The sequence below is a fragment of the Pseudophryne corroboree genome, chromosome 3, assembly GCF_028390025.1.
Source record: "Pseudophryne corroboree isolate aPseCor3 chromosome 3, aPseCor3.hap2, whole genome shotgun sequence".
NCBI lineage: Eukaryota > Metazoa > Chordata > Amphibia > Anura > Myobatrachidae > Pseudophryne > Pseudophryne corroboree.
Window position 1 is genome coordinate 114,692,439 of NC_086446.1, and position 17,500 is coordinate 114,709,938.

General features: G+C 41.6%; 57 non-coding genes and 21 pseudogenes across 57 annotated transcripts in view; all 78 read right to left on the bottom strand.

The window, feature by feature from the left end:
- LOC134889409 (5S ribosomal RNA) overlaps positions 1-68 on the bottom strand; it is a 119-nt gene extending 51 nt beyond the window's left edge. The window contains exon 1 of the ribosomal RNA XR_010171244.1: positions 1-68. This exon is cut by the window's left edge and continues 51 nt beyond it. This is a non-coding gene — a ribosomal RNA (5S ribosomal RNA).
- A 107-nt stretch (positions 69-175) lies between these two features.
- On the bottom strand, positions 176-299 carry LOC134895863 (5S ribosomal RNA; annotated as a pseudogene).
- Positions 300-406: 107 nt separating this feature from the next.
- On the bottom strand, positions 407-526 carry LOC134897253 (5S ribosomal RNA; annotated as a pseudogene).
- A 107-nt stretch (positions 527-633) lies between these two features.
- On the bottom strand, positions 634-752 carry LOC135065792 (5S ribosomal RNA). The gene has a single exon (XR_010252062.1). It is a non-coding gene; the product is annotated as a 5S ribosomal RNA (ribosomal RNA).
- A 107-nt stretch (positions 753-859) lies between these two features.
- Positions 860-978, bottom strand: LOC134887057 (5S ribosomal RNA; annotated as a pseudogene).
- A 107-nt stretch (positions 979-1,085) lies between these two features.
- Positions 1,086-1,204, bottom strand: LOC134887059 (5S ribosomal RNA; annotated as a pseudogene).
- Positions 1,205-1,311: 107 nt separating this feature from the next.
- Positions 1,312-1,430, bottom strand: LOC135059868 (5S ribosomal RNA). Its single transcript, XR_010246265.1, has one exon. It is a non-coding gene; the product is annotated as a 5S ribosomal RNA (ribosomal RNA).
- Positions 1,431-1,537: 107 nt separating this feature from the next.
- Positions 1,538-1,656, bottom strand: LOC135063732 (5S ribosomal RNA). Its single transcript, XR_010250056.1, has one exon. It is a non-coding gene; the product is annotated as a 5S ribosomal RNA (ribosomal RNA).
- Positions 1,657-1,763: 107 nt separating this feature from the next.
- Positions 1,764-1,882, bottom strand: LOC135064110 (5S ribosomal RNA). Its single transcript, XR_010250423.1, has one exon. It is a non-coding gene; the product is annotated as a 5S ribosomal RNA (ribosomal RNA).
- Positions 1,883-1,989: 107 nt separating this feature from the next.
- LOC134886431 (5S ribosomal RNA) lies at positions 1,990-2,108 on the bottom strand. The gene has a single exon (XR_010170513.1). It is a non-coding gene; the product is annotated as a 5S ribosomal RNA (ribosomal RNA).
- A 107-nt stretch (positions 2,109-2,215) lies between these two features.
- LOC135059870 (5S ribosomal RNA) lies at positions 2,216-2,334 on the bottom strand. Its single transcript, XR_010246267.1, has one exon. It is a non-coding gene; the product is annotated as a 5S ribosomal RNA (ribosomal RNA).
- A 107-nt stretch (positions 2,335-2,441) lies between these two features.
- On the bottom strand, positions 2,442-2,560 carry LOC135063733 (5S ribosomal RNA). The gene has a single exon (XR_010250057.1). It is a non-coding gene; the product is annotated as a 5S ribosomal RNA (ribosomal RNA).
- Positions 2,561-2,667: 107 nt separating this feature from the next.
- Positions 2,668-2,786, bottom strand: LOC135066214 (5S ribosomal RNA). The gene has a single exon (XR_010252468.1). It is a non-coding gene; the product is annotated as a 5S ribosomal RNA (ribosomal RNA).
- Positions 2,787-2,893: 107 nt separating this feature from the next.
- Positions 2,894-3,012, bottom strand: LOC135058433 (5S ribosomal RNA). The gene has a single exon (XR_010244861.1). It is a non-coding gene; the product is annotated as a 5S ribosomal RNA (ribosomal RNA).
- A 107-nt stretch (positions 3,013-3,119) lies between these two features.
- Positions 3,120-3,238, bottom strand: LOC135067860 (5S ribosomal RNA). Its single transcript, XR_010254069.1, has one exon. It is a non-coding gene; the product is annotated as a 5S ribosomal RNA (ribosomal RNA).
- A 107-nt stretch (positions 3,239-3,345) lies between these two features.
- LOC134889420 (5S ribosomal RNA) lies at positions 3,346-3,464 on the bottom strand. The gene has a single exon (XR_010171245.1). It is a non-coding gene; the product is annotated as a 5S ribosomal RNA (ribosomal RNA).
- Positions 3,465-3,571: 107 nt separating this feature from the next.
- On the bottom strand, positions 3,572-3,690 carry LOC135065124 (5S ribosomal RNA). Its single transcript, XR_010251412.1, has one exon. It is a non-coding gene; the product is annotated as a 5S ribosomal RNA (ribosomal RNA).
- A 107-nt stretch (positions 3,691-3,797) lies between these two features.
- On the bottom strand, positions 3,798-3,916 carry LOC135066819 (5S ribosomal RNA). The gene has a single exon (XR_010253058.1). It is a non-coding gene; the product is annotated as a 5S ribosomal RNA (ribosomal RNA).
- A 107-nt stretch (positions 3,917-4,023) lies between these two features.
- Positions 4,024-4,142, bottom strand: LOC134887249 (5S ribosomal RNA; annotated as a pseudogene).
- Positions 4,143-4,249: 107 nt separating this feature from the next.
- On the bottom strand, positions 4,250-4,368 carry LOC135063104 (5S ribosomal RNA). The gene has a single exon (XR_010249443.1). It is a non-coding gene; the product is annotated as a 5S ribosomal RNA (ribosomal RNA).
- A 107-nt stretch (positions 4,369-4,475) lies between these two features.
- Positions 4,476-4,594, bottom strand: LOC134894790 (5S ribosomal RNA; annotated as a pseudogene).
- A 107-nt stretch (positions 4,595-4,701) lies between these two features.
- LOC135064451 (5S ribosomal RNA) lies at positions 4,702-4,820 on the bottom strand. Its single transcript, XR_010250758.1, has one exon. It is a non-coding gene; the product is annotated as a 5S ribosomal RNA (ribosomal RNA).
- A 107-nt stretch (positions 4,821-4,927) lies between these two features.
- On the bottom strand, positions 4,928-5,046 carry LOC135070770 (5S ribosomal RNA). The gene has a single exon (XR_010256923.1). It is a non-coding gene; the product is annotated as a 5S ribosomal RNA (ribosomal RNA).
- A 107-nt stretch (positions 5,047-5,153) lies between these two features.
- Positions 5,154-5,272, bottom strand: LOC134895847 (5S ribosomal RNA; annotated as a pseudogene).
- A 107-nt stretch (positions 5,273-5,379) lies between these two features.
- On the bottom strand, positions 5,380-5,498 carry LOC135059871 (5S ribosomal RNA). Its single transcript, XR_010246268.1, has one exon. It is a non-coding gene; the product is annotated as a 5S ribosomal RNA (ribosomal RNA).
- A 107-nt stretch (positions 5,499-5,605) lies between these two features.
- Positions 5,606-5,724, bottom strand: LOC134889432 (5S ribosomal RNA). Its single transcript, XR_010171247.1, has one exon. It is a non-coding gene; the product is annotated as a 5S ribosomal RNA (ribosomal RNA).
- A 107-nt stretch (positions 5,725-5,831) lies between these two features.
- Positions 5,832-5,950, bottom strand: LOC134889444 (5S ribosomal RNA). The gene has a single exon (XR_010171248.1). It is a non-coding gene; the product is annotated as a 5S ribosomal RNA (ribosomal RNA).
- Positions 5,951-6,057: 107 nt separating this feature from the next.
- LOC134889456 (5S ribosomal RNA) lies at positions 6,058-6,176 on the bottom strand. The gene has a single exon (XR_010171249.1). It is a non-coding gene; the product is annotated as a 5S ribosomal RNA (ribosomal RNA).
- Positions 6,177-6,283: 107 nt separating this feature from the next.
- On the bottom strand, positions 6,284-6,402 carry LOC135058434 (5S ribosomal RNA). Its single transcript, XR_010244862.1, has one exon. It is a non-coding gene; the product is annotated as a 5S ribosomal RNA (ribosomal RNA).
- Positions 6,403-6,509: 107 nt separating this feature from the next.
- LOC135065608 (5S ribosomal RNA) lies at positions 6,510-6,628 on the bottom strand. Its single transcript, XR_010251885.1, has one exon. It is a non-coding gene; the product is annotated as a 5S ribosomal RNA (ribosomal RNA).
- A 107-nt stretch (positions 6,629-6,735) lies between these two features.
- LOC135058772 (5S ribosomal RNA) lies at positions 6,736-6,854 on the bottom strand. The gene has a single exon (XR_010245196.1). It is a non-coding gene; the product is annotated as a 5S ribosomal RNA (ribosomal RNA).
- Positions 6,855-6,961: 107 nt separating this feature from the next.
- LOC135059663 (5S ribosomal RNA) lies at positions 6,962-7,080 on the bottom strand. Its single transcript, XR_010246061.1, has one exon. It is a non-coding gene; the product is annotated as a 5S ribosomal RNA (ribosomal RNA).
- Positions 7,081-7,187: 107 nt separating this feature from the next.
- Positions 7,188-7,306, bottom strand: LOC135066820 (5S ribosomal RNA). The gene has a single exon (XR_010253059.1). It is a non-coding gene; the product is annotated as a 5S ribosomal RNA (ribosomal RNA).
- A 107-nt stretch (positions 7,307-7,413) lies between these two features.
- LOC134884872 (5S ribosomal RNA) lies at positions 7,414-7,532 on the bottom strand. Its single transcript, XR_010169003.1, has one exon. It is a non-coding gene; the product is annotated as a 5S ribosomal RNA (ribosomal RNA).
- A 107-nt stretch (positions 7,533-7,639) lies between these two features.
- Positions 7,640-7,757, bottom strand: LOC134886978 (5S ribosomal RNA; annotated as a pseudogene).
- Positions 7,758-7,864: 107 nt separating this feature from the next.
- LOC134892032 (5S ribosomal RNA) lies at positions 7,865-7,983 on the bottom strand (annotated as a pseudogene).
- A 107-nt stretch (positions 7,984-8,090) lies between these two features.
- LOC135060425 (5S ribosomal RNA) lies at positions 8,091-8,209 on the bottom strand. The gene has a single exon (XR_010246819.1). It is a non-coding gene; the product is annotated as a 5S ribosomal RNA (ribosomal RNA).
- Positions 8,210-8,316: 107 nt separating this feature from the next.
- LOC135066900 (5S ribosomal RNA) lies at positions 8,317-8,435 on the bottom strand. The gene has a single exon (XR_010253135.1). It is a non-coding gene; the product is annotated as a 5S ribosomal RNA (ribosomal RNA).
- A 107-nt stretch (positions 8,436-8,542) lies between these two features.
- On the bottom strand, positions 8,543-8,661 carry LOC134896687 (5S ribosomal RNA; annotated as a pseudogene).
- A 107-nt stretch (positions 8,662-8,768) lies between these two features.
- LOC135059872 (5S ribosomal RNA) lies at positions 8,769-8,887 on the bottom strand. The gene has a single exon (XR_010246269.1). It is a non-coding gene; the product is annotated as a 5S ribosomal RNA (ribosomal RNA).
- Positions 8,888-8,994: 107 nt separating this feature from the next.
- On the bottom strand, positions 8,995-9,113 carry LOC134886364 (5S ribosomal RNA). Its single transcript, XR_010170449.1, has one exon. It is a non-coding gene; the product is annotated as a 5S ribosomal RNA (ribosomal RNA).
- A 107-nt stretch (positions 9,114-9,220) lies between these two features.
- On the bottom strand, positions 9,221-9,339 carry LOC135064452 (5S ribosomal RNA). Its single transcript, XR_010250759.1, has one exon. It is a non-coding gene; the product is annotated as a 5S ribosomal RNA (ribosomal RNA).
- Positions 9,340-9,446: 107 nt separating this feature from the next.
- Positions 9,447-9,565, bottom strand: LOC134894393 (5S ribosomal RNA; annotated as a pseudogene).
- A 107-nt stretch (positions 9,566-9,672) lies between these two features.
- On the bottom strand, positions 9,673-9,791 carry LOC135060426 (5S ribosomal RNA). Its single transcript, XR_010246820.1, has one exon. It is a non-coding gene; the product is annotated as a 5S ribosomal RNA (ribosomal RNA).
- A 107-nt stretch (positions 9,792-9,898) lies between these two features.
- On the bottom strand, positions 9,899-10,017 carry LOC135059873 (5S ribosomal RNA). Its single transcript, XR_010246270.1, has one exon. It is a non-coding gene; the product is annotated as a 5S ribosomal RNA (ribosomal RNA).
- A 107-nt stretch (positions 10,018-10,124) lies between these two features.
- Positions 10,125-10,243, bottom strand: LOC134894681 (5S ribosomal RNA; annotated as a pseudogene).
- Positions 10,244-10,350: 107 nt separating this feature from the next.
- LOC135059874 (5S ribosomal RNA) lies at positions 10,351-10,469 on the bottom strand. Its single transcript, XR_010246271.1, has one exon. It is a non-coding gene; the product is annotated as a 5S ribosomal RNA (ribosomal RNA).
- A 107-nt stretch (positions 10,470-10,576) lies between these two features.
- Positions 10,577-10,695, bottom strand: LOC134886365 (5S ribosomal RNA). The gene has a single exon (XR_010170450.1). It is a non-coding gene; the product is annotated as a 5S ribosomal RNA (ribosomal RNA).
- Positions 10,696-10,802: 107 nt separating this feature from the next.
- On the bottom strand, positions 10,803-10,921 carry LOC135064453 (5S ribosomal RNA). The gene has a single exon (XR_010250760.1). It is a non-coding gene; the product is annotated as a 5S ribosomal RNA (ribosomal RNA).
- A 107-nt stretch (positions 10,922-11,028) lies between these two features.
- On the bottom strand, positions 11,029-11,147 carry LOC134892033 (5S ribosomal RNA; annotated as a pseudogene).
- Positions 11,148-11,254: 107 nt separating this feature from the next.
- LOC135069959 (5S ribosomal RNA) lies at positions 11,255-11,373 on the bottom strand. The gene has a single exon (XR_010256136.1). It is a non-coding gene; the product is annotated as a 5S ribosomal RNA (ribosomal RNA).
- A 107-nt stretch (positions 11,374-11,480) lies between these two features.
- On the bottom strand, positions 11,481-11,599 carry LOC135059875 (5S ribosomal RNA). The gene has a single exon (XR_010246272.1). It is a non-coding gene; the product is annotated as a 5S ribosomal RNA (ribosomal RNA).
- Positions 11,600-11,706: 107 nt separating this feature from the next.
- LOC134895669 (5S ribosomal RNA) lies at positions 11,707-11,825 on the bottom strand (annotated as a pseudogene).
- A 107-nt stretch (positions 11,826-11,932) lies between these two features.
- Positions 11,933-12,051, bottom strand: LOC135059876 (5S ribosomal RNA). Its single transcript, XR_010246273.1, has one exon. It is a non-coding gene; the product is annotated as a 5S ribosomal RNA (ribosomal RNA).
- Positions 12,052-12,158: 107 nt separating this feature from the next.
- On the bottom strand, positions 12,159-12,277 carry LOC135064635 (5S ribosomal RNA). The gene has a single exon (XR_010250940.1). It is a non-coding gene; the product is annotated as a 5S ribosomal RNA (ribosomal RNA).
- Positions 12,278-12,384: 107 nt separating this feature from the next.
- LOC134901127 (5S ribosomal RNA) lies at positions 12,385-12,503 on the bottom strand. Its single transcript, XR_010174620.1, has one exon. It is a non-coding gene; the product is annotated as a 5S ribosomal RNA (ribosomal RNA).
- A 107-nt stretch (positions 12,504-12,610) lies between these two features.
- LOC135064678 (5S ribosomal RNA) lies at positions 12,611-12,729 on the bottom strand. Its single transcript, XR_010250981.1, has one exon. It is a non-coding gene; the product is annotated as a 5S ribosomal RNA (ribosomal RNA).
- Positions 12,730-12,836: 107 nt separating this feature from the next.
- Positions 12,837-12,955, bottom strand: LOC135067608 (5S ribosomal RNA). The gene has a single exon (XR_010253819.1). It is a non-coding gene; the product is annotated as a 5S ribosomal RNA (ribosomal RNA).
- Positions 12,956-13,062: 107 nt separating this feature from the next.
- LOC135065609 (5S ribosomal RNA) lies at positions 13,063-13,181 on the bottom strand. Its single transcript, XR_010251886.1, has one exon. It is a non-coding gene; the product is annotated as a 5S ribosomal RNA (ribosomal RNA).
- Positions 13,182-13,288: 107 nt separating this feature from the next.
- Positions 13,289-13,407, bottom strand: LOC135059349 (5S ribosomal RNA). The gene has a single exon (XR_010245755.1). It is a non-coding gene; the product is annotated as a 5S ribosomal RNA (ribosomal RNA).
- A 107-nt stretch (positions 13,408-13,514) lies between these two features.
- LOC135059877 (5S ribosomal RNA) lies at positions 13,515-13,633 on the bottom strand. The gene has a single exon (XR_010246274.1). It is a non-coding gene; the product is annotated as a 5S ribosomal RNA (ribosomal RNA).
- A 107-nt stretch (positions 13,634-13,740) lies between these two features.
- Positions 13,741-13,859, bottom strand: LOC134895630 (5S ribosomal RNA; annotated as a pseudogene).
- A 107-nt stretch (positions 13,860-13,966) lies between these two features.
- On the bottom strand, positions 13,967-14,085 carry LOC135059878 (5S ribosomal RNA). Its single transcript, XR_010246275.1, has one exon. It is a non-coding gene; the product is annotated as a 5S ribosomal RNA (ribosomal RNA).
- A 107-nt stretch (positions 14,086-14,192) lies between these two features.
- On the bottom strand, positions 14,193-14,311 carry LOC134888138 (5S ribosomal RNA; annotated as a pseudogene).
- A 107-nt stretch (positions 14,312-14,418) lies between these two features.
- Positions 14,419-14,537, bottom strand: LOC134889467 (5S ribosomal RNA). Its single transcript, XR_010171250.1, has one exon. It is a non-coding gene; the product is annotated as a 5S ribosomal RNA (ribosomal RNA).
- Positions 14,538-14,644: 107 nt separating this feature from the next.
- Positions 14,645-14,763, bottom strand: LOC134887196 (5S ribosomal RNA; annotated as a pseudogene).
- Positions 14,764-14,839: 76 nt separating this feature from the next.
- LOC134895767 (5S ribosomal RNA) lies at positions 14,840-14,959 on the bottom strand (annotated as a pseudogene).
- A 107-nt stretch (positions 14,960-15,066) lies between these two features.
- Positions 15,067-15,185, bottom strand: LOC134888607 (5S ribosomal RNA; annotated as a pseudogene).
- Positions 15,186-15,292: 107 nt separating this feature from the next.
- Positions 15,293-15,411, bottom strand: LOC135059179 (5S ribosomal RNA). Its single transcript, XR_010245592.1, has one exon. It is a non-coding gene; the product is annotated as a 5S ribosomal RNA (ribosomal RNA).
- Positions 15,412-15,518: 107 nt separating this feature from the next.
- Positions 15,519-15,637, bottom strand: LOC135069128 (5S ribosomal RNA). Its single transcript, XR_010255317.1, has one exon. It is a non-coding gene; the product is annotated as a 5S ribosomal RNA (ribosomal RNA).
- Positions 15,638-15,744: 107 nt separating this feature from the next.
- Positions 15,745-15,863, bottom strand: LOC134889479 (5S ribosomal RNA). The gene has a single exon (XR_010171251.1). It is a non-coding gene; the product is annotated as a 5S ribosomal RNA (ribosomal RNA).
- Positions 15,864-15,970: 107 nt separating this feature from the next.
- Positions 15,971-16,089, bottom strand: LOC134887836 (5S ribosomal RNA; annotated as a pseudogene).
- Positions 16,090-16,196: 107 nt separating this feature from the next.
- LOC134889491 (5S ribosomal RNA) lies at positions 16,197-16,315 on the bottom strand. Its single transcript, XR_010171252.1, has one exon. It is a non-coding gene; the product is annotated as a 5S ribosomal RNA (ribosomal RNA).
- A 107-nt stretch (positions 16,316-16,422) lies between these two features.
- Positions 16,423-16,541, bottom strand: LOC134893740 (5S ribosomal RNA; annotated as a pseudogene).
- Positions 16,542-16,648: 107 nt separating this feature from the next.
- On the bottom strand, positions 16,649-16,767 carry LOC135068273 (5S ribosomal RNA). Its single transcript, XR_010254477.1, has one exon. It is a non-coding gene; the product is annotated as a 5S ribosomal RNA (ribosomal RNA).
- Positions 16,768-16,874: 107 nt separating this feature from the next.
- LOC134886467 (5S ribosomal RNA) lies at positions 16,875-16,993 on the bottom strand. The gene has a single exon (XR_010170549.1). It is a non-coding gene; the product is annotated as a 5S ribosomal RNA (ribosomal RNA).
- Positions 16,994-17,100: 107 nt separating this feature from the next.
- LOC134884953 (5S ribosomal RNA) lies at positions 17,101-17,219 on the bottom strand. Its single transcript, XR_010169084.1, has one exon. It is a non-coding gene; the product is annotated as a 5S ribosomal RNA (ribosomal RNA).
- A 107-nt stretch (positions 17,220-17,326) lies between these two features.
- LOC134900737 (5S ribosomal RNA) lies at positions 17,327-17,445 on the bottom strand. The gene has a single exon (XR_010174242.1). It is a non-coding gene; the product is annotated as a 5S ribosomal RNA (ribosomal RNA).
- Between the last annotated feature and the right edge of the window lie 55 nt (positions 17,446-17,500).

The window sequence follows — 17,500 nt, forward strand, 5'->3', positions numbered from 1 at the left end:
GGCCCAACACTGCTTAGCTTCCAAGATCAGATGAGATTGGGCGTATCCAGTGTGGTGTGGCTGTAGATGAGCTTTGTGGTTTCTGTTAGAACTTTTCTACTTCTAACTACTGGTTCATAAATGAATACGTTTGAAAATGGAATGCATCAACAGAACGGTGTTGGTAGTATAAAAATATCTACAGCACCTTGTATTCCCAGGTGGTTTCCCATCCAAGTACTAACCATGCCCAACACTGCTTAGTTTCCTAGATCAGATGAGATGAGATTGGGTGTATCCAGTGTGGTGTGGCTGTAGATGAGCTTTGTGGTTTCTGTTAGAACTTTTCTACTTCTAACTACTGGTTCATAAATGAATACGTTTGAAAATGGAATGCATCAACAGAACGGTGTTGGCAGTATAAAAATATCTACAGCACTTATGTATTCCAAGGTGGTCTCCCATCCAAAAACTAACCAGACCCAACACTGCTTAGCTTCCAAGATCAGATGAGATTGGGCGTATCCAGTGTGCTGTGGCTGTAGATGAGCTTTGTTGTTTCTGTTAGAACTTTTTTACTTCTAACTACTGGTTCATAAATGAATACGTTTGAAAATGGAATGCATCAACAGAACGGTGTTGGCAGTATAAAAATATCTACAGCACCTTGTATTCCCAGGTGGTCTCCCATTCAAGTACTAACCAGGCCCAACACTGCTTAGCTTTCAAGATCAGATGAGATTGGGCGTATCCAGTGTGGTGTGGCTGTAGATGAGCTTTGTGATTTCTGTTAGAACTTTTCTACTTCTAATTACTGGTTCATAAATGAAAACGTTTGAAAATGGAATGCATCAACAGAACGGTGTTGGCAGTATAAAAATATCTACAGCACCTTGTATTCCCAGGTGGTCTCCCATCCAAGTACTAACCAGGCTCAACACTGCTTAGCTTCCAAAATCAGATGAGATTGGGCGTATCCAGTGTGCTGTGGCTGTAGATGAGCTTTGTTGTTTCTGTTAGAACTTTTCTACTTCTAACTACTGGTTCATAAATGAAAACGTTTGAAAATGGAATGCATCAACAGAACGGTGTTGGCAGTATAAAAATATCTACAGCACCTTGTATTCCCAGGTGGTCTCCCATCCAAGTACTAACCAGGCTCAACACTGCTTAGCTTCCAAAATCAGATGAGATTGGGCGTATCCAGTGTGCTGTGGCTGTAGATGAGCTTTGTTGTTTCTGTTAGAACTTTTCTACTTCTAACTACTGGTTCTTAAATGAATACGTTTGAAAATGGAATGCATCAACAGAACGGTGTTGGCAGTATAAAATTATCTACAGCACCTTGTATTCCCAGGTGGTCTCCCATCCAAGTACTAACCAGGCCCAACACTGCTTAGCTTCCAAGATCAGATGAGATTGGGCGTATCCAGTGTGGTGTTGCTGTAGATGAACTTTCTGGTTTCTATTAGAACTTTTCAACTTCTAACTACTGGTTCATAAATGAATAGGTTTTAAAATGGAATGCATCAACAGAACGGTGTTGGCAGTATAAAAATATCTACAGCACCTTGTATTCCCAGGTGGTCTCCCATCCAAGTACTAACCAGGCCCAACACTGCTTAGCTTCCAAGATCAGATAAGATTGGGCGTATCCAGTGTGGTGTGGCTGTAGATGAGCTTTGTGGTTTCTGTTAGAACTTTTCTACTTCTAACTACTGGTTCATAAATGAAAACGTTTGAAAATGGAATGCATCAACAGACCGGTGTTGGCAGTATAAAAATATCTACAGCACCTTGTATTCCCAGGTGGTCTCCCATCCAAGTACTAACCAGGCCCAACACTGCTTAGCTTCCAAGATCAGATGAGATTGGGCGTATCCAGAGTGGTGTTGCTGTAGATGAGTTTTGTGGTTTCTGTTAGAACTTTTCTACTTCTAACTACTGGTTCATAAATGAAAACGTTTGAAAATGGAATGCTTCAACAGAACGGTGTTGGCAGTATAAAAATATCTACAGCACCTTGTATTCCCAGGTGGTCTCCCATCCAAGTACTAACCAGGCCCAACACTGCTTAGCTTCCAAAATCAGATGAGATTGGGCGTATCCAGTGTGCTGTGGCTGTAGATGAGCTTTGTTGTTTCTGTTAGAACTTTTCTACTTCTAACTACTGGTTCTTAAATGAATACGTTTGAAAATGGAATGCATCAACAGAACGGTGTTGGCAGTATAAAATTATCTACAGCACCTTGTATTCCCAGGTGGTCTCCCATCCAAGTACTAACCAGGCCCAACACTGCTTAGCTTCCAAGATCAGATGAGATTGGGCGTATCCAGTGTGGTGTTGCTGTAGATGAACTTTCTGGTTTCTGTTAGAACTTTTCTACTTCTAACTACTGGTTCATAAATGAATACGTTTTAAAATGGAATGCATCAACAGAACGGTGTTGGCAGTATAAAAATATCTACAGCACCTTGTATTCCCAGGTGGTCTCCCATCCAAGTACTAACCAGGCCCAACACTGCTTAGCTTCCAAGATCAGATAAGATTGGGCGTATCCAGTGTGGTGTGGCTGTAGATGAGCTTTGTGGTTTCTGTTAGAACTTTTCTACTTCTAACTACTGGTTCATAAATGAATACGTTTGAAAATGGAATGCATCAACAGAACGGTGTTGGCAGTATAAAAATATCTACAGCACCTTGTATTCCCAGGTGGTCTCCCATCCAAGTACTAACCAGGCCAAACACTGCTTAGCTTCCAAGATCAGATGAGATTGGGCGTATCCAGTATGGTATGGCTGTAGATGAGCTTAGTGGTTTCTGTTAGAACTTTTCTACTTCTAACTACTGGTTCATAAATGAATACGTTTGAAAATGGAATGCATCAACAGAACGGTGTTGGCAGTATAAAAATATCTACAGCACCTTGTATTCCCAGGTGGTCTCCCATCCAAGTACTAACCAGGCCCAACACTGCTTAGCTTCCAAGATCAGATGAGATTGGGCGTATCCAGTGTGGTGTAGCTGTAGATGACCTTTGTGGTTTCTGTTTGAACTTTTCTACTTCTAACTACTGGTTCATAAATGAATACGTTTGAAAATGGAATGCATCAACAGAACGGTGTTGGCAGTATAAAAATATCTACAGCACCTTGTATGCCCAGGTGGTCTCCCATCCAAGTACTAACTAGGCCCAACACTGCTTAGCTTCCAAGATCAGATGAGATTGGGCGTATCCAGTGTGGTGTGACTGTAGATGAGCTTTGTGGTTTCTGTTAGAACTTTTCTACTTCTAACTACTGGTTCATAAATGAATACGTTTGAAAATGGAATGCATCAACAGAACGGTGTTGGCAGTATAAAAATATCTACAGCACCTTGTATTCCCAGGTGGTCTCCCATCCAAGTACTAACCAGGCCCAACACTGCTTAGCTTCCAAGATCAGATGAGATTGGGCGTATCCAGTGTGGTGTGGCTGTAGATGAGCTTTGTGGTTTCTGTTTGAACTTTTCTACTTCTAACTACTGGTTCATAAATGAATACGTTTGAAAATGGAATGCATCAACAGAACGGTGTTGGTAGTATAAAAATATCTACAGCACCTTGTATTCCCAGGTGGTCTCCCATCCAAGTACTAACCAGGCCCAACACTGCTTAGCTTCCAAGATCAGATGAGATTGGGCGTATCCAGTGTGGTGTGTCTGTAGATGAGTTTTGTGGTTTCTGTTAGAACTTTTCTACTTCTAACTACTGGTTCATAAATGAAAACGTTTGAAAATGGAATGCATCAACAGAACGGTGTTGGCAGTATAAAAATATCTACAGCACCTTGTATTCCCAGGTGGTCTCCCATCCAAGTACTAACCAGGCCCAACACTGCTTAGCTTCCAAGATCAGATGAGATTGGGCGTATCCAGTGTGCTGTGGCTGTAGATGAGCTTTGTGGTTTCTGTTAGAACTTTTCTACTTCTAACTACTGGTTCATAAATGAATACGTTTGAAAATGGAATGCATCAACAGAACGGTGTTGGCAGTATAAAAATATCTACAGCACCTTGTATTACCGGGTGGTCTCCCATCCAAGTACTAACCAGGCCCAACACTGCTTAGCTTCCAAGATCAGATGAGATTGGGCGTATCCAGTGTGGTGTTGCTGTAGATGAACTTTCTGGTTTCTGTTACAACTTTTCTACTTCTAACTACTGGTTCATAAATGAATACGTTTGAAAATGGAATGCATCAACAGAACGGTGTTGGCAGTATAAAAATATCTACAGCACCTTGTATTCCCAGGTGGTCTCCCATCCAAGTACTAACCTGGCCCAACACTGCTTAGCTTCCAAGATCAGATGAGATTGGGCGTATCCAGTTTGGTGTGGCTGTAGATGAGCTTTGTGGTTTCTGTTTGAACTTTTCTACTTCTAACTACTGGTTCATAAATGAATACATTTGAAAATTGAATGCATCAACAGAACGGTGTTGGCAGTATAAAAATATCTACAGCACCTTGTATTCCCCGGTGGTCTCCCATCCAAGTACTAAGCAGGCCCAACACTGCTTAGCTTCAAAGATCAGATGAGATTGGGATTATCCAGTGTGGTCTTGCTGTAGATGAACTTTCTGGTTTCTGTTAGAACTTTTCTACTTCTAACTACTGGTTCATAAATGAATACATTTTAAAATGGAATGCATCAACAGAATGGTGTTGGCAGTATAAAAATATCTACAGCACCTTGTATTCCCAGGTGGTCTCCCATCCAAGTACTAACCAGGCCCAACACTGCTTAGCTTCCAAGATCAGATGAGATTGGGCATATCCAGTGTGGTGTGGCTGTAGAAGTGCTTTAAGGTTTCTGTTAGTACTTTTCTACTTCTAACTACTGGTTCATAAATGAATACGTTTAAAAATAGAATGCATCAACAGAACGGTGTTGGCAGTATAAAAATATCTACAGCACCTTGTATTCCCAGGTGGTCTCCCATCCAAGTACTAACCAGGCCCAACACTGCTTAGCTTCCAAGATTAGATGAGATTGGGCGTATCCAGTGTGGTGTTGCTGTAGATGAGTTTTGTGGTTTCTGTTAGAACTTTTCTACTTCTAACCACTGGTTCATAAATGAAAACGTTTGAAAATGGAATGCATCAACAGAACGGTGTTGGCAGTATAAAAATATCTACAGCACCTTGTAATCCCAGGTGGTCTCCCATCCAAGTACTAACCATGCCCAACACTGCTTAGCTTCCAAAATCAGATGAGATTGGGCGTATCCAGCGTGCTGTGGCTGTAGATGAGCTTTGTTGTTTCTGTTAGAACTTTTCTACTTCTAACTACTGGTTCTTAAATGAATACGTTTGAAAATGGAATGCATCAACAGAACGGTGTTGGCAGTATAAAATTATCTACAGCACCTTGTATTCCCAGGTGGTCTCCCATCCAAGTACTAACCAGGCCCAACACTGCTTAGCTTCCAAGATCAGATGAGATTGGGCGTATCCAGTGTGGTGTTGCTGTAGATGAACTTTCTGGTTTCTGTTAGAACTTTTCTACTTCTAACTACTGGTTCATAAATGAATACGTTTTAAAATGGAATGCATCAACAGAACGGTGTTGGCAGTATAAAAATATCTACAGCACCTTGTATTCCCAGGTGGTCTCCCATCCAAGTACTAACCAGGCCCAACACTGCTTAGCTTCCAAGATCAGATGAGATTGGGCGTATCCAGTGTGGTGTGGCTGTAGATGAGCTTTGTGGTTTCTGTTAGAACTTTTCTACTTCTAACTACTGGTTCATAAATGAATACGTTTGAAAATGGAATGCATCAACAGAACGGTGTTGGCAGTATAAAAATATCTACAGCACCTTGTATTCCCAGGTGGTCTCCCATCCAAGTACTAACCAGGCCCAACACTGCTTAGCTTCCAAGATCAGATGAGATTGGGCGTATCCAGTGTGGTGTGGCTGTAGATGAGCTTTGTGGTTTCTGTTAGAACTTTTCTACTTCTAACTACTGGTTCATAAATGAATACGTTTGAAAATGGAATGCATCAACAGAACGGTGTTGGCAGTATAAAAATATCTACAGCACCTTGTATTCCCAGGTGGTCTCCCATCCAAGTACTAACCAGGCCCAACACTGCTTAGCTTCCAAGATCAGATGAGATTGGGCGTATCCAGTGTGGTGTGGCTGTAGATGAGCTTAGTGGTTTCTGTTAGAACTTTTCTACTTCTAACTACTGGTTCATAAATGAATATGTTTGAAAATGGAATGCATCAACAGAACGGTGTTGGCAGTATAAAAATATCTACAGCACCTTGTATTCCCAGGTGGTCTCCCATCCAAGTACTAACCAGGCCCAACACTGCTTAGCTTCCAAGATCAGATGAGATTGGGCGTATCCAGTGTGGTGTAGCTGTAGATGACCTTTGTGGAAACTGTTTGAACTTTTCTACTTCTAACTACTGGTTCATAAATGAATACGTTTGAAAATGGAATGCATCAACAGAACGGTGTTGGCAGTATAAAAATATCTACAGCACCTTGTATGCCCAGGTGGTCTCCCATCCAAGTACTAACTAGGCCCAACACTGCTTAGCTTCCAAGATCAGATGAGATTGGGCGTATCCAGTGTGGTGTGGCTGTAGATGAGCTTTGTGGTTTCTGTTAGAACTTTTCTACTTCTAACTACTGGTTCATAAATGAATACGTTTGAAAATGGAATGCATCAACAGAACGGTGTTGGCAGTATAAAAATATCTACAGCACCTTGTATTCCCAGGTGGTTTCCCATCCAAGTACTAACCAGGCCCAACACTGCTTAGCTTCCAAGATCAGATGAGATTGGGCGTATCCAGTGTGGTGTGGCTGTAGATGAGCTTTGTGGTTTCTGTTTGAACTTTTCTACTTCTAACTACTGGTTCATAAATGAATACGTTTGAAAATGGAATGCATCAACAGAACGGTGTTGGTAGTATAAAAATATCTACAGCACCTTGTATTCCCAGGTGGTCTCCCATCCAAGTACTAACCAGGCCCAACACTGCTTAGCTTCCAAGATCAGATGAGATTGGGTGTATCCAGTGTGGTGTGGCTGTAAATGAGCTTTGTGGTTTCTGTTAGAACTTTTCTACTTCTAACTACTGGTTCATAAATGAAAACGTTTGAAAATGGAATGCATCAACAGAACGGTGTTGGCAGTATAAAAATATCTACAGCACCTTGTATTCCCAGGTGGTCTCCCATCCAAGTACTAACCAGGCCCAACACTGCTTAGCTTCCAAGATCAGATGAGATTGGGCGTATCCAGTGTGCTGTGGCTGTAGATGAGCTTTGTGGTTTCTGTTAGAACTTTTCTACTTCTAACTACTGGTTCATAAATGAATACGTTTGAAAATGGAATGCATCAACAGAACGGTGTTGGCAGTATAAAAATATCTACAGCACCTTGTATTACCAGGTGGTCTCCCATCCAAGTACTAACCAGGCCCAACACTGCTTAGCTTCCAAGATCAGATGAGATTGGGCGTATCCAGTGTGGTGTTGCTGTAGATGAACTTTCTGGTTTCTGTTACAACTTTTCTACTTCTAACTACTGGTTCATAAATGAATACATTTTAAAATGGAATGCATCAACAGAATGGTGTTGGCAGTATAAAAATATCTACAGCACCTTGTATTCCCAGGTGGTCTCCCATCCAAGTACTAACCAGCCCAACACTGCTTAGCTTCCAAGATCAGATGAGATTGGGCATATCCAGTGTGGTGTGGCTGTAGAAGAGCTTTAAGGTTTCTGTTAGTACTTTTCTACTTCTAACTACTGGTTCATAAATGAATACGTTTAAAAATGGAATGCATCAACAGAACGGTGTTGGCAGTATAAAAATATCTACAGCACCTTGTATTCCCAGGTGGTCTCCCATCCAAGTACTAACCAGGCCCAACACTGCTTAGCTTCCAAGATTAGATGAGTTTGGGCGTATCCAGTGTGCTGTGGCTGTAGATGAGCTTTGTTGTTTCTGTTAGAACTTTTCTACTTCTAACTACTGGTTCATAAATGAATACATTTGAAAATTGAATGCATCAACAGAACGGCGTTGGCAGTATAAAAATATCTACAGCACCTTGTATTCCTAGGTGGTCTCCCATCCAAGTACTAACCAGGCCCAACACTGCTTAGCTTCCAAGATCAGATGAGATTGGGCGTATCCAGTGTGGTGTGGCTGTAGATGAGCTTTGTGGTTTCTGTTAGAACTTTTCTACTTCTAACTACTGGTTCATAAATGAAAACGTTTGAAAATGGAATGCATCAACAGACCGGTGTTGGCAGTATAAAAATATCTACAGCACCTTGTATTCCCAGGTGATCTCCCATCCAAGTACTAACCAGGCCCAACACTGCTTAGCTTCCAAGATCAGATGAGATTGGGCGTATCCAGTGTGGTGTTGCTGTAGATGAGTTTTGTGGTTTCTGTTAGAACTTTTCTACTTCTAACCACTGGTTCATAAATGAAAACGTTTGAAAATGGAATGCATCAACAGAACGGTGTTGGCAGTATAAAAATATCTACAGCACCTTGTAATCCCAGGTGGTCTCCCATCCAAGTACTAACCAAGCCCAACACTGCTTAGCTTCCATAATCAGATGAGATTGGGCGTATCCAGCGTGCTGTGGCTGTAGATGAGCTTTGTTGTTTCTGTTAGAACTTTTCTACTTCTAACTACTGGTTCTTAAATGAATACGTTTGAAAATGGAATGCATCAACAGAACGGTGTTGGCAGTATAAAATTATCTACAGCACCTTGTATTCCCAGGTGGTCTCCCATCCAAGTACTAACCAGGCCCAACACTGCTTAGCTTCCAAGATCAGATGAGATTGGGCGTATCCAGTGTGGTGTTGCTGTAGATGAACTTTCTGGTTTCTGTTAGAACTTTTCTACTTCTAACTACTGGTTCATAAATGAATACGTTTGAAAATGGAATGCATCAACAGAACGGTGTTGGCAGTATAAAAATATCTACAGCACCTTGTATTACCAGGTGGTCTCCCATCCAAGTACTAACCAGGCCCAACACTGCTTAGCTTCCAAGATCAGATGAGATTGGGCGTATCCAGTGAGGTGTTGCTGTAGATGAACTTTCTGGTTTCTGTTACAACTTTTCTACTTCTAACTACTGGTTCATAAATGAATACATTTTAAAATGGAATGCATCAACAGAATGGTGTTGGCAGTATAAAAATATCTACAGCACCTTGTATTCCCAGGTGGTCTCCCATCCAAGTACTAACCAGGCCCAACACTGCTTAGCTTCCAAGATCAGATGAGATTGGGCATATCCAGTGTGGTGTGGCTGTAGAAGAGCTTTAAGGTTTCTGTTAGTACTTTTCTACTTCTAACTACTGGTTCATAAATGAATACGTTTAAAAATGGAATGCATCAACAGAACGGTGTTGGCAGTATAAAAATATCTACAGCACCTTGTATTCCCAGGTGGTCTCCCATCCAAGTACTAACCAGGCCCAACACTGCTTAGCTTCCAAGATTAGAGGAGTTTGGGCGTATCCAGTGTGCTGTGGCTGTAGATGAGCTTTGTTGTTTCTGTTAGAACTTTTCTACTTCTAACTACTGGTTCATAAATGAATACATTTGAAAATTGAATGCATCAACAGAACGGCGTTGGCAGTATAAAAATATCTACAGCACCTTGTATTCCTAGGTGGTCTCCCATCCAAGTACTAACCAGGCCCAACACTGCTTAGCTTCCAAGATCAGATGAGATTGGGCGTATCCAGTGTGGTGTGGCTGTAGATGAGCTTTGTGGTTTCTGTTAGAACTTTTCTACTTCTAACTACTGGTTCATAAATGAAAACGTTTGAAAATGGAATGCATCAACAGACCGGTGTTGGCAGTATAAAAATATCTACAGCACCTTGTATTCCCAGGTGGTCTCCCATCCAAGTACTAACCAGGCCCAACACTGCTTAGCTTCCAAGATCAGATGAGATTGGGCGTATCCAGTGTGGTGTTGCTGTAGATGAGTTTTGTGGTTTCTGTTAGAACTTTTCTACTTCTAACCACTGGTTCATAAATGAAAACGTTTGAAAATGGAATGCATCAACAGAACGGTGTTGGCAGTATAAAAATATCTACAGCACCTTGTAATCCCAGGTGGTCTCCCATCCAAGTACTAACCAAGCCCAACACTGCTTAGCTTCCAAAATCAGATGAGATTGGGCGTATCCAGCGTGCTGTGGCTGTAGATGAGCTTTGTTGTTTCTGTTAGAACTTTTCTACTTCTAACTACTGGTTCTTAAATGAATACGTTTGAAAATGGAATGCATCAACAGAACGGTGTTGGCAGTATAAAATTATCTACAGCACCTTGTATTCCCAGGTGGTCTCCCATCCAAGTACTAACCAGGCCCAACACTGCTTAGCTTCCAAGATCAGATGAGATTGGGCGTATCCAGTGTGGTGTTGCTGTAGATGAACTTTCTGGTTTCTGTTAGAACTTTTCTACTTCTAACTACTGGTTCATAAATGAATACGTTTGAAAATGGAATGCATCAACAGAACGGTGTTGGCAGTATAAAAATATCTACAGCACCTTGTATTACCAGGTGGTCTCCCATCCAAGTACTAACCAGGCCCAACACTGCTTAGCTTCCAAGATCAGATGAGATTGGGCGTATCCAGTGAGGTGTTGCTGTAGATGAACTTTCTGGTTTCTGTTACAACTTTTCTACTTCTAACTACTGGTTCATAAAGGAATACATTTTAAAATGGAATGCATCAACAGAATGGTGTTGGCAGTATAAAAATATCTACAGCACCTTGTATTCCCAGGTGGTCTCCCATCCAAGTACTAACCAGGCCCAACACTGCTTAGCTTCCAAGATCAGATGAGATTGGGCATATCCAGTGTGGTGTGGCTGTAGAAGAGCTTTAAGGTTTCTGTTAGTACTTTTCTACTTCTAACTACTGGTTCATAAATGAATACGTTTAAAAATGGAATGCATCAACAGAACGGTGTTGGCAGTATAAAAATATCTACAGCACCTTGTATTCCCAGGTGGTCTCCCATCCAAGTACTAACCAGGCCCAACACTGCTTAGCTTCCAAGATTAGATGAGTTTGGGCGTATCCAGTGTGCTGTGGCTGTAGATGAGCTTTGTTGTTTCTGTTAGAACTTTTCTACTTCTAACTACTGGTTCATAAATGAATACATTTGAAAATTGAATGCATCAACAGAACGGCGTTGGCAGTATAAAAATATCTACAGCACCTTGTATTCCTAGGTGGTCTCCCATCCAAGTACTAACCAGGCCCAACACTTCTTAGCTTCCAAGATCAGATGAGATTGGGCGTATCCAGTGTGGTGTGGCTGTAGATGAGCTTTGTGGTTTCTGTTAGAACTTTTCTACTTCTAACTACTGGTTCATAAATGAAAACGTTTGAAAATGGAATGCATCAACAGACCGGTGTTGGCAGTATAAAAATATCTACAGCACCTTGTATTCCCAGGTGGTCTCCCATCCAAGTACTAACCAGGCCCAACACTGCTTAGCTTCCAAGATCAGATGAGATTGGGCGTATCCAGTGTGGTGTTGCTGTAGATGAGTTTTGTGGTTTCTGTTAGAACTTTTCTACTTCTAACCACTGGTTCATAAATGAAAACGTTTGAAAATGGAATGCATCAACAGAACGGTGTTGGCAGTATAAAAATATCTACAGCACCTTGTAATCCCAGGTGGTCTCCCATCCAAGTACTAACCAGGCCCAACACTGCTTAGCTTCCAAAATCAGATAAGATTGGGCGTATCCAGCGTGCTGTGGCTGTAGATGAGCTTTGTTGTTTCTGTTAGAACTTTTCTACTTCTAACTACTGGTTCTTAAATGAATACGTTTGAAAATGGAATGCATCAACAGAACGGTGTTGGCAGTATAAAATTATCTACAGCACCTTGTATTCCCAGGTGGTCTCCCATCCAAGTACTAACCAGGCCCAACACTGCTTAGCTTCCAAGATCAGATGAGATTGGGCGTATCCAGTGTGGTGTTGCTGTAGATGAACTTTCTGGTTTCTGTTAGAACTTTTCTACTTCTAACTACTGGTTCATAAATGAATACGTTTTAAAATGGAATGCATCAACAGAACGGTGTTGGCAGTATAAAAATATCTACAGCACCTTGTATTCCCAGGTGGTCTCCCATCCAAGTACTAACCAGGCCTAACACTGCTTAGCTTCCAAGATCAGATGAGATTGGGCGTATCCAGTGTGGTGTGGCTGTAGATGAGCTTTGTGGTTTCTGTTAGAACTTTTCTACTTCTAACTACTGGTTCATAAATGAATACGTTTTAAAATGGAATGCATCAACAGAACGGTGTTGGCAGTATAAAAATATCTACAGCACCTTGTATTCCCAGGTGGTCTCCCATCCAAGTACTAAACAGGCCCAACACTGCTTAGCTTCCAAGATCAGATGAGATTGGGCGTATCCAGTGTGGTGTGGCTGTAGATGAGCTTTGTGGTTTCTGTTAGAACTTTTCTACTTCCAACTACTGGTTCATAAATGAATACGTTTGAAAATGGAATGCATCAACAGAACGGTGTTGGCAGTATAAAAATATCTACAGCACCTTGTATTCCCAGGTGGTCTCCCATCCAAGTACTAACCAGGCCCAACACTGCTTAGCTTCCAAGATCAGATGAGATTGGGCGTATCCAGTGTGGTGTGGATGTAGATGAGCTTAGTGGTTTCTGTTAGAACTTTTCTACTTCTAACTACTGGTTCATAAATGAATACGTTTGAAAATGGAATGCATCAACAGAACGGTGTTGGCAGTATAAAAATATCTACAGCACCTTGTATTCCCAGGTGGTCTCCCATCCAAGTACTAACCAGGCCCAACAATGCTTAGCTTCCAAGATCAGATGAGATTGGGCGTATCCAGTGTGGTGTAGCTGTAGATGACCTTTGTGGTTTCTGTTTGAACTTTTCTACTTCTAACTACTGGTTCATAAATGAATACGTTTGAAAATGGAATGCATCAACAGAACGGTGTTGGCAGTATAAAAATATCTACAGCACCTTGTATGCCCAGGTGGTCTCCCATCCAAGTACTAACTAGGCCCAACACTGCTTAGCTTCCAAGATCAGATGAGATTGGGCGTATCCAGTGTGGTGTGGCTGTAGATGAGCTTTGTGGTTTCTGTTAGAACTTTTCTACTTCTAACTACTGGTTCATAAATGAATACGTTTGAAAATGGAATGCATCAACAGAACGGTGTTGGCAGTATAAAAATATCTACAGCACCTTGTATTCCCAGGTGGTCTCCCATCCAAGTACTAACCAGGCCCAACACTGCTTAGCTTCCAAGATCAGATGAGATTGGGCGTATCCAGTATGGTGTGGCTGTAGATGAGCTTTGTGGTTTCTGTTAGAACTTTTCTACTTCTAACTACTGGTTCATAAATGAAAACGTTTGAAAATGGAATGCATCAACAGACCGGTGTTGGCAGTATAAAAATATCTACAGCACCTTGTATTCCCAGGTGGTCTCCCATCCAAGTACTAACCAGGCCCAACACTGCTTAGCTTCCAAGATCAGATGAGATTGGGCGTATCCAGTGTGGTGTTGCTGTAGATGAGTTTTGTGGTTTCTGTTAGAACTTTTCTACTTCTAACCACTGGTTCATAAATGAAAACGTTTGAAAATGGAATGCATCAACAGAACGGTGTTGGCAGTATAAAAATATCTATAGCACCTTGTAATCCCAGGTGGTCTCCCATCCAAGTACTAACCAGGCCCAACACTGCTTAGCTTCCAAAATCAGATGAGATTGGGCGTATCCAGCGTGCTGTGGCTGTAGATGAGCTTTGTTGTTTCTGTTAGAACTTTTCTACTTCTAACTACTGGTTCTTAAATGAATACGTTTGAAAATGGAATGCATCAACAGAACGGTGTTGGCAGTATAAAATTATCTACAGCACCTTGTATTCCCAGGTGGTCTCCCATCCAAGTACTAACCAGGCCCAACACTGCTTAGCTTCCAAGATCAGATGAGATTGGGCGTATCCAGTGTGGTGTTGCTGTAGATGAACTTTCTGGTTTCTGTTAGAACTTTTCTACTTCTAACTACTGGTTCATAAATGAATACGTTTTAAAATGGAATGCATCAACAGAACGGTGTTGGCAGTATAAAAATATCTACAGCACCTTGTATTCCCAGGTGGTCTCCCATCCAAGTACTAACCAGGCCCAACATTGCTTAGCTTCCAAGATCAGATGAGATTGGTCGTATCCAATGTGTTGTGGCTGTAGATGAACTTTGTGGTTTCTGTTAGAACTTTTCTACTTCTAACTACTGGTTCATAAATGAATACGTTTGAAAATGGAATGCATCAACAGAACGGTGTTGGCAGTATAAAATTATCTACAGCACCTTGTATTCCCAGGTGGTCTCCCATCCAAGTACTAACCAGGCCCAACACTGCTTAGCTTCCAAGATCAGATGAGATTGGGCGTATCCAGTGTGGTGTGGCTGTAGATGAGCTTTATGGTTTCTGTTAGAACTTTTCTACTTCTAACTACTGGTTCATAAATGAATACGTTTGAAAATGGAATGCATCAACAGAACGGTGTTGGCAGTATAAAAATATCTACAGCACCTTGTATTCCCAGGTGGTCTCCCATACAAATACTAACCAGACCCAACACTGCTTAGCTTCCAAGATCAGATGAGATTGGGCGTATCCAGTGTGGTGTGGCTGTAGATGAGCTTTGTGGTTTCTGTTAGAACTTTTCTACTTCTAACTACTGGTTCATAAATGAATACGTTTGAAACGGTGTTGGCAGTATAACCACTTTGAATTCCCAGGTGGTCTCCCATCCAAGTACTAACTAGGCCCAACACTGCTTAGCTTCCAAGATCAGATGAGATTGGGCGTATCCAGTGTGGTGTGGCTGTAGATGAGCTTTGTGGTTTCTGTTAGAACTTTTCTACTTCTAACTACTGGTTCATAAATAAATACGTTTGAAAATGGAATGCATCAACCGAACGGTGTTGGCAGTATAAAAATATCTACAGCACCTTGTATTCCCAGGTGGTCTGCCATCCAAGAACTAACCAGGCCCAACACTGCTTAGCTTCCAAGATCAGATGAGATTGGGCGAATCCAGTGTGGTGTGGCTGTAGATGAGCTTTGTGGTTTCTGTTAGAACTTTTCTACTTCTAACTACTGGTTCATAAATGAATACGTTTGAAAATGGAATGCATCAACAGAATGGTGTTGGCAGTATAAAAATAACTACAGCACCTTGTATTCCCAGGTGGTCTCCCATCCAAGTACTAACCAGGCCCAACACTGCTTAGCTTCCAAGATCAGATGAGATTGGGCGTATCCAGTGTGGTGTGGCTGTAGATGAGCTTTGTGGTTTCTGTTTGAACTTTTCTACTTCTAACTACTGGTTCATAAATGAATACATTTGAAAATTGAATGCATCAACAGAACGGTGTTGGCAGTATAAAAATATCTACAGCACCTTGTATTCCCAGGTGGTCTCCCATCCAAGTACTAACCAGGCCCAACACTGCTTAGCTTCCAAGATCAGATGATATTGGGCGTATCCAGTGTGGTGTGGCTGTAGATGAGCTTTGTGGTTTCTGTTTGAACTTTTCTACTTCTAACTACTGGTTCATAAATGAATACATTTGAAAATTGAATGCATCAACAGAACGGTGTTGGCAGTATAAAAATATCTACAGCACCTTGTATTCCCAGGTGGTCTCCCATCCAAGTACTAACCAGGCCCAACACTGCTTAGCTTCCAAGATCAGATGAGATTGGGCGTATCCAGTGTGGTGTGGCTGTAGATGAGCTTTGTGGTTTCTGTTAGAACTTTTCTACTTCTAACTACTGGTTCATTAATGAATACGTTTGAAAATGGAATGCATCAACAGAACGGTGTTGGCAGTATAAAAATATCTACAGCACCTTGTATTCCCAGGTGGTCTCCCATCCAAGTACTAACCAGGCCCAACATTGCTTAGCTTCCAAGATCAGATGAGATTGGTCGTATCCAGTGTGGTGTGGCTGCAGATGAACTTTGTGGTTTCTGTTAGAACTTTTCTACTTCTAACTACTGGTTCATAAATGAATACGTTTGAAAATGGAATGCATCAACAGAACGGTGTTGGCAGTATAAAATTATCTACAGCACCTTGTATTCCCAGGTGGTCTCCCATCCAAGTACTAACCAGGCCCAACACTGCTTAGCTTCCAAGATCAGATGAGATTGGGCGTATCCAGTGTGGTGTGGCTGTAGATGAGCTTTGTGGTTTCTGTTAGAACTTTTCTACTTCTAACTACTGGTTCATAAATGAATACGTTTGAAAATGGAATGCATCAACAGAACGGTGTTGGCAGTATAAAAATATCTACAGCACCTTGTATTACCGGGTGGTCTCGCATCCAAGTACTAACCAGGCCCAACACTGCTTAGCTTCCAAGATCAGATGAGATTGGGCGTATCCAGTGTGGTGTTGCTGTAGATGAACTTTCTGGTTTCTGTTAGAACTTTTCTACCTCTAACTACTGGTTCATAAATGAATACGTTTTAAAATGGAATGCATCAACAGAACGGTGTTGGCAGTATAAAAATATCTACAGCACCTTGTATTCCCAGGTGGTCTCCTATCCAAGTACTAACCAGGCCCAACACTGCTTAGCTTCCAAGATCAGATGAGATTGGGCGAATCCAGTGTGGTGTGGCTGTAGATGAGCTTTGTGGTTTCTGTTAGAACTTTTCTACTTCTAACTACTGGTTCATAAATGAATACGTTTTAAAATGGAATGCATCAACAGAACGGTGTTGGCAGTATAAAAATATCTACAGCACCTTGTATTCCCAGGTGGTCTCCTATCCAAGTACTAACCAGGCCCAACACTGCTTAGCTTCCAAGATCAGATGAGATTGGGCGAATCCAGTGTGATGTGGCTGTAGATGAGCTTTGTGGTTTCTGTTAGAACTTTTCTACTATTAACTACTGGTTCATTAATGAATACGTTTGAAAATGGAATGCATCAACAGAACGGTGTTGGCAGTATAAAAATATCTACAGCACCTTGTATTCCCAGGTGGTCTCCCATCCAAGTACTAACCAGGCCCAACATTGCTTAGCTTCCAAGATCAGATGAGATTGGTCGTATCCAGTGTGGTGTGGCTGTAGATGAACTTTGTGGTTTCTGTTAGAACTTTTCTACTTCTAACTACTGGTTCATAAATGAATACGTTTTAAAATGGAATGCATCAACAGAATGGTGTTGGCAGTATAAAAATATCTACAGCACCTTGAATTCCCAGGTGGTCTCCCATCCAAGTACTAACCAGGCCCAACACTGCTTAGCTTCCAAGATCAGATGAGATTGGGCGTATCCAGTGTGGTGTGGCTGTAGATGAGCTTTGTGGTTTCTGTTAGAACTTTTCTACTTCTAACTACTGGTTCATAAATG